The sequence below is a fragment of the Pollicipes pollicipes genome, unplaced genomic scaffold (assembly GCF_011947565.3).
Source record: "Pollicipes pollicipes isolate AB1234 unplaced genomic scaffold, Ppol_2.1 Scaffold_6686;HRSCAF=7923_pilon_pilon_pilon, whole genome shotgun sequence".
Lineage (NCBI taxonomy): Eukaryota > Metazoa > Arthropoda > Thecostraca > Pollicipedomorpha > Pollicipedidae > Pollicipes > Pollicipes pollicipes.
Window position 1 is genome coordinate 6,116,840 of NW_023596921.1, and position 8,451 is coordinate 6,125,290.

Consider the following 8,451-nt stretch of genomic DNA (forward strand, 5'->3'; position numbering starts at 1 on the left):
GCGTTCCTTCTTGACAGAACCCTTCATTGTCTGCTTGTGTCGCATGATCACCTGCGACATCTAATTAATAGCCGTTCGGACATCCATGTTTGCGAAGGCTAGCATCTAATGGTCCCATCCTCACATTCACGTTTGGGAGGGCGGTCAGATAGCACAAAGTTGATTTGTTGCATGAACAAAAGAGCCAGTCACTGCTTAAACGCTGTGGCGCGTCACGATACTGCCCGACAGATCTCTAGCAGCACTAGCTTACCAATGGGGTCCATCCGGTGGTTCCACACCTAAGTAGTTTAAAATAGCTTTACTTAAGTACGCTTCGTGTTATGCGAGCATTCCATTTTTTTAAATCCTGATGAAACTCACGCGTAGGGACGTTACAGAAAATAAGAGGTAGGGGGAGGGGGGGGGGGGGGAAATGACAATTTTGAAGTCGATTCTTCCCATGCCTCGCGGGATGATGGCCCGCGGCCCCTCCATGCTTTCACGTTCATGCACTAAACACGGACGGGTTTTCTGTCGACAGCTGGGATGGCGCCAAAGTCCGAGCTATCACCGAATGCCTGCTGTACTTTATTGGCTGTGGGCGTCGCCCAGGCTGGTATTCCAATGACCTGGCGTGGCTGAAGGTACGTTGTGTTATTGAGAACACAAGTTCGGTACCACGAATCCCCGAAAGCATTTTTCTGTGTAACAGGGAATCAGGGGTTACGAAAATTGTTTGTTCTGTAGTATCACACCTGGCAGTTCTTCCGCCCTCACGCCCTGATGGTACGCAAAACACACTAGCATATACTTAACGACACCGGGTCTCCTATCGGCCATGTTATTACGTATTAGATATTTAAATAAAGAATCCCCAGCCGTATACAGATTACGAAACCCGTTCATTTAGTCCATGTTTACGTCACGGGTGACGGCAATAACACCACGGTTATAGGAATACATAAACGCCCAACTTGATCATAATGGTCAATACTAATCATGCTGACCATACTGATCATACTGATCATACTGGTCAGTGGCCCCTTACCGTACCATAGGCAACCATCGACAATCCGAGACCTTCGCATCAGCTTTAAGGGAGCGCGATTTTTACGATATGAAGATTTGTTCGCGCGAACTCGTACGGGTAAGAGGTTTTGCGATGCACATATTCATGGGGACGGCGATCCAAGGACAAGCGCTACGGAGCTATGCATAGGCATAACGTTTGGGATAGATACGTGATGCGAGGTTCTGTCATGTTGCCTTCGCTTGAGCTTCTGGCCGACTCTGGGATATGGCTGGATCGTTGACACGATCTACTGTTTCTCCTAACTAATCCAGTTCCTAGGTACGGTTTGCTGGGTTTTTCGACAGTGGTCAAACGACTCCAGAGCTGTTTGGCTTCGCACATCTACAAACGCCTCTGACGCCTCAGCTTAGATTATCAAGCCTAATCTTGGTTTTCCAACCGCATTTCATGATCGACAGGGAGGCATTGCTACCGACGAAACCCAAACATGTTCAATCATTCACTAATCTCGATTCGACCCTTCCATTGCGGTAGCACCTGTTGATAGCTGACGTCACGCGACCCAAGCCTAGTTTGATAAATTGTGATCGATTACATAATTAACCATAGATTGCTTATAGCATGCGACAGCGCCGATTCGGTGCACGAAGCGCGAAGTCCGATCCAACCGTACAATGCGTGATGTTTCAGTGGCGCTGTGAATTGGCACAGCATAGTACTCGGTGTGATTCAGTAGGCCTTTAATTAATGGCTGTTGCATTCATTTGCAATTGTTTGCAATTCACATCAAATGCATTCACTGACCTTTTCCATTCATGACTTCCGTCCTAGCTTCGCACCACCATGCAATACCATACGTGCTACAGAAAGCAATAAACAGACCGCTTTCATGACACACAACACGAACATAAGCATTCGGGCCTCAAACAACGTACAAGCGGGTCCTCCCCCCTCAAAATATACGCAGAACACCTCATCAAATAACATCAAATTCCCGCGCTTCGGCTTCCGCTTCTTCGAAATAAACCGTACTCTGGAGCCATCCATAGATGGAGCCACTCTATCAGCGTTGAAGTGTTGCGTAAGCTTAGGAGAAATGTTAAATGGTAGCCTCGCCTCGTCGCTGGATCACGCATTTCTCCACGGTTAAAGCATGCCTCCATATTTGGCCGCTGATGTGATGTCCAACAGAATATGCGTTTGGATTGAAACTGGTAATAAGCTGTCCTCTGATTGGTGGTTTAGCCGATCCGTTTTATGGCGAAGCGTCCCTGGGCCACACCCACATCTGACGTGTGTACCAATTTACCTTACCATCCCTGGTGACGCGCTGTACGAAGCGAACGGAAAATCGCATAATGCTATTAATTCTCCCCAACTTTTCCATGCTCAGATGCAGTTTTGTCATCATAGTCATAATCATCATCACAGTCATCATAACCAATGGTCATCAGTCGTATTCATCTTAATAGTATGCAAAACTCCTCCCGAATGGAGTCTATTGGCTATTATGATGTGGCAAGCGACAGAAGGTTGGTTTTGCTACAACTTAGTTCAAGTGGCATTCAATCACTAACCATCACAATCCATGTAAAAACAAGATAGCAATTGTGAAAATGGGCCTTGCATTCAAATGAAACTGAGCGATCGAAATGCGACGAATCCGGGGCGAAACAAGGCACAACGCCATGCACAGGCATTAGTTCGTGAGGTTTCAAACCTGGCCCGACACGCAACTGAGACATGGTTTTTCCCACATAAGCGAGCTTCGTTATTCAACTGAATATGCTGCATAAAGTTTGTCGGCTCAAGATCATGCTTGTAGCTGTGCACCGCTTGAGGCTGTCCGTTTTCAATCACTCTTTGAGTTACAGTGTAATCGGTCAAAATAGAGGAACTCCGTTTATACATGTTAGCTGTAGTCGAGGTATGATTACGCTTGTGTCTACCACTTCACAAGATTATTAGCTCGTCAGGTTCATGGTCTTAGTGAGGACACTGTGCGGATTACTACTGACCAACCGGAGGCAACTGCCATTTACAAACCGTGCCAACACGCATTTACAAGTCACTTTGAGAAAGTGTGACGAGTACTGAGCTGTTTGGAAAAGCGAAAACGATGCGGAGCACGAACAAAGAATACGCCAAAGAAAAAGATGGAACAGACACAAGGAGACGTACCGGGTCATCGACCCTGACAGACCACCAGTCGAGCCGCGTGGGGACGGTGGAACCTGGGGAGAAATGAAATAACTTGAACTGCAGGTCAAAAGCTGGTGAAAGCGCACTGCAGTTTTGTTTGTAATGGCAGTGTGCCGACAGCGACCGTCATCCGTCATCTGGTGCAACGTGGGCCAGCTGGTCACGAGGGCCTCCTCCGTCAGCAGGGCCTTAATGAAGACGCTGGCCAAGAGTCATGGAAATCCCGTGACGTTCTTTATTATTTCTTCGTCATAGGCTCCGATATTTGAGCTCAGGCATCTGACATCGCCGAGCTCAGTGTGTGACAACACTTTTCCCGTAACAGTTGGGTAAACAGACAGGGAAATGCAGGAAAAAGCTAAAAAGGTGACGCTTGCCGTGTTCTGCATTGGTTCGTGTTTTTTTACAGCATCCTGATGATAGAGATGCGGTGAAGCATGCACATCGGTGTCGTTACCTCGTTTGTTTATGATTCAACGGAACAGAACCGGCGTCCCAAATGGCAGGCCGTTACACGTCCTTTAGAGACTCGACTTCTGCTGGACATGGCCGAAGCGCTCGCGCCGAATCGAGTCACCAATCACAGCTCTGAAACAGCCGCACCAGGTGTACGCCCCAGAGGCCCAGTTTATGCTGAGCATGGCCGAAGTGCTCGCGCCGACTCAAGTCACCAACCACAGCTCTGAAACAGCCGCACCAGGTGTACGCCCCAAAGACCCGACTTCTGCTGGACATGGCCGAAGCGCTCGCGCCGGCTCGAGTCACCAACACAGCTCTGAAACAGCCGCACCAGGTGTACGCCCCAAAGACCAGACTTCTGCTGAACATGGCCAAATCGCACAGCCGCACCAGGTTTGCGCCCAGGCGCCGGGAACAGGTGCACTCAGCCTCAGACTGATTCAGGTAGGACGCCAGGACACTGACCTTCCCGTTGTTACACGACAGACAGGCCGGCTGACGGGCACTTAGCAACACTCGAACCAAGCCAAACGGCGACTGAAAACCGCACGCACGCGCAAACAGCCTTGAATGTGGGCCAAAGGGGCGGGCGGGTAGACGGATGGGGGAAGGGGGAGGGGCGGACGGACGGATAGGGGGATGGGGAGGGGCGGACAGACGGACGGACGGACGGACGGACGGACGGACGGACGGATAGAGGGCGGGGAGGGGCGGGCAGACGGAGGACGACGGACGGACGGACGGATGACGACGGACGGACGAACGAACGAACGAACGAACGAACGAACGAACGAACGAACGAACGAACGAACGAACAAACGAACGAACGAACGAACGAACGAACGAACGAACGAACGAACGGACGGACGGACGGACGGACGGACGGACGGACGGACGGAGGACGAATGACGAAGGACGGACGGACGGACGGACGGACGGACGGACGGACGGACGGACGGACGGACGGACGGACGGACGGACGGACGGAACGGGCGGGCGGGCGGGCGGGCGGACGGACGGACGGACGGACGGACGGACGGACGGACGGACGGGCGGGCGGGCGGGCGGACGGACGGACGGACGGACGGACGGACGGACGGACGGACGGACGGACGGACGGACGGACGGGCGGGCGGGCGGGCGGGCGGACGGACGGACGGACGGACGGACGGACGGACGGACGGACGGACGGACGGACGGACGGACTACAAGTTAGAGTTGAGTAGGGAACAAGATACGCGAAACGGGTTCAGTGCAGGACTGGCGGTGTGCCTTCGTGCTTGGTTTTGGCGTTTTGGTCTTGCACCGCACATCCAGTCGGTGCACTGCGGTGTGTCCAATCCAGACGGGCAGCCTTCATGAACCAAAACGGAAGAAAGGCCATATCGAAATCCGTCGATAAACACATAAAAACGCTGCATAGAAGAGTACATTTGCTGAGAATTGCTTCATGTTTTTATCCCAAGTGTGACAGCACCGCCATATGTGTAGTTTTCAGGCCGCTGTGGCCGCGCAATGCCACACATCTCTGACATCACGCAAGCACGAGGCTAGCGTCTCTTCCGCCTTTGATCGCCGCCCCAACGAGCAGCAGACTTTGACCCGCCGTCCCGGGCAGGCGGGCGCCACGTGAGGGCCACCCTCACACGCGGCCGGGCGGCCGGGGCGGGCGGTGGGTGCAGGCCACCCTTGGCTCGCACGCGGTCGGGCGGCCGGGGCGGGCGGCGGGTGCAGACCACCCTTGACTCGCACGCGGCCGGGCGGCCGGGGCGGGCGGCGGGTGCAGACCACCCTTGACTCGCACGCGGTCGGGCGGCCGGGGCGGGCGGCGGGTGCAGGCCACCCTTGACTCGCACGCGGCCGGGCGGCCGGGCGGGCGGCGCGCAGGGTGTGTGCCGCCGGCGCCGCCGGCACCCGGTGCGCCGATGGCGGCGCGGAATGCGGCCTCACTGGCCTGACCGGGGCGGCGTCGCGCTGACCCGGTCAACCGGATGAAAGAGCCGCCGCGAGGCCGCCGGCCGCCAGGGGCCGCTCGCGGGGTACCTGGCGGCGGGGCGGAGAGCCACCACCGCACTGGACGGAGCAGGCCATGCAGAACGAAAGCGCACCAGTAGGATGCTGAGGGCCGCGATTATTCCATTTTTTATGAGACTTCATTGACCTTTTTATGTTCCTAGAAAATAGGCGCTTGCAGGAGTGAATATTTTTCTTAAGGGAAATTAAAAAAGAAATATTTGTTTCCAATCAGAACAAAAATCGAGACATCTCCACGTTTGTCGTGACGAGCCCACGCTCCTGGTACGGAGTAGCACACATCGCCCGCGTCCCAAGGGCGACGGCTGCGTAGCGCGGCAACGTCCTACATCAGGGAGCGTCGCCCAGACTGCAGGCGCGTACGTACCCGCAAGGACAAACAGCGTGTCGGGTGCGCCTGCCGCTCGGCTCCTCGGAGGGGCGCCCGACGCTAGCGCGCCGTCGACGGGCCACCACCTGCGCTCACCAGCAGACGCGGCACAGGCACGCTCCACCTCCCACGCGTCGTGCAGCGCAACTGACGCGCCACCTGCTGAACGTGGCGAGCGCCGACCGAGCAGGCTTCAGCCAGTGATGACGTCATCGTGACGTAGTAACGGGCCACGGAGCCACTCAGAAGCCGACCCGGTCGACAGCGACGCGCAGACGACGTACTACCTGCGCGGTACTCTAAAGGTTGGTCGTGTATCAATGTCTTGTCGGATATCCACGCTTCCATTAGTGAGCTGTCCGGGAATAAGCAGTTCTGGTCGCGCGCACCGAGAACGGCCGATTAAAGGTTCGCCAGGTGTACTACCTGGCATGTTAAGAAGAAGCAGCATTCCGGGGAGCCTGGCGGTACATTGCGCATTAATCATGGAAAGCCTCAGGGCCAGCATGGTATTGAGCGTGGCAGAATGTTCTGGCGGTTGTACTTGCCAAATGTTGACAGACTTGTTATGGGGAGCAAACGGGCTGGATGACGTAGAGAAGCCCTCTGGCTGGCCGCCAGACACAATGCACTACGCAGGGGAATCGGCAGGGCTCCTCGAACCGCTATCAAGTAGCTGGGAGATGGGCTCAGTACGCTGTTTGTCTTCTCTCGCCCGTGTGGACATGCTTCAGGCCCGACAAACGGCAGGATCTGGAGGGTTATCACCGATGAGCATTGGCACCCATAGGAGGTCAAAAATCCGCCTGTGAAACGCATAATGAAACGCACGTGCGAGTGCCTACTCGGGCTATAGCTCTGTACCACCCAGCATTGTCGACATGAGCCCCGTAAAGCACAGTCGAAACACCTTCGTGTGCCGAACGGTCCGCTGACGTCTGGCCCGGCCGGCCTCTGTACTTTTGCTGTGGGAAACGTGCGACACGGCCGTCCCAGTGAAACCCCTCAGATCTCAGACCGACCGGCAGACGTGGACTGGCCAACACTGGGGCCGGCAGCCGGGCCCCGGCGCTCTGCGTTACGCTCCATATGCCCTCCTAACGACACTCCTTTCTGTTCGGGTGCACACAGAAACCTGACGGCCGCGCGGCGGTCGCCGAGGCGGAGGGTGCCTGTCGACGTTGCCACCCGATGGAGGCTGAGGCTGGGGTCTCGCATTGTGAACTACAACAGGGAAAACTGGTTTGAAGCGTTCTTACTGTCTGCAACGGTGCCAGCAGGATCTAGGCTACGCTCCAATCATTGGTGTGTAAGCTAAGACGGTATCAGACCGTGAAAAAAGCTTGCTAAATTTAGACACAGCATTGACCACGCATTTCAGAAGAGATACGAGTACATCGCTATTAGCCAACATCGTTTAAGACGCGCTTGAGTAGTGATCAATATTTTATTCTCTAATTCAACTCCCGACATTTGTTTTTCAGAATAACTTCAAAACGGTGCCGCAAACCCGCGCCGGTTTTTAAATAGATGCAACATTTGAATAGTCGATCTTTTGGTGTAACAAATTGGAAAGACCTCGTATGGTCGCCGGCCAGGAGCAGGTCAGAGTCAGGCCATGGCTGCCCGTGAAGGTAGCTCCTAGATAACCGTTCAATTTCATGCGGAAACGGAGTGCTAGGCGAAGTCTTACCAGGCACGCAGCCAGTCTTGGCAAAGGAGGGGTACAGGGTTGACAAAGGGCCCCCTGATTAGTAAGAGCCCCCTCCCTGGAAAACAGCTGAATGTGCTCCATTTGTTAATAAGGGCATGTCTTTCTTTGATATTTGTTTCATTCTTTAAAGGACTGTTCGAAATAAATCACCGGTACTCTTCACTTTACAATGGTTCAGTGGATTCTGTCTCAGTCGATAAAGTTCAGAAGTTATGTCAGAATCATATCTGGGCTGTACAGAGATATTGCAGAACCCGTGAACGTAGACCGAAATGGGTTAACAATTTGCATTAACGTGGCCAAGCCATGTTTGTATCGAAGTGCTAAACATTCGGTCAGCGTTGATTCGTGATACCAATCATGCGATGTCGTTTTGAGCATGCTTGCTCGCAAATCTCGCCAAAAAACTTGATGCCAGACGTTGCAGTCTACATAGGCTGCGCAGGGTCGGCGCGGTGCCTAACGCCAAATTGTGGTCAATGGATGGACGAAAATGATGACGCATTTGGAAGAAGTATCTCTGAACACTTTAGAGCATCAATCTGTGCATTCAGAAGGCGGCCGGGGGTATAATTTCACCCGCGGGATTTTTAGACTGGTGAATTGAACGAATTGGCCTTTACGGCACTGCGAAGTGGTGCTGGAATCTGGTGTTTG

At 54.0% G+C, this 8,451-nt stretch overlaps 1 protein-coding gene across 1 annotated transcript in view; it reads right to left on the reverse strand.

Annotated features, from left to right (window-relative positions):
* ACC (acetyl-CoA carboxylase) overlaps positions 1–6,192 on the reverse strand; it is a 70,857-nt gene extending 64,665 nt beyond the window's left edge. The window contains 1 exon segment of the mRNA XM_037230945.1: positions 6,078–6,192. The gene's annotated coding sequence lies outside the window, so the exon portion shown is untranslated.
* Positions 6,193–8,451: the final 2,259 nt, after the last annotated feature.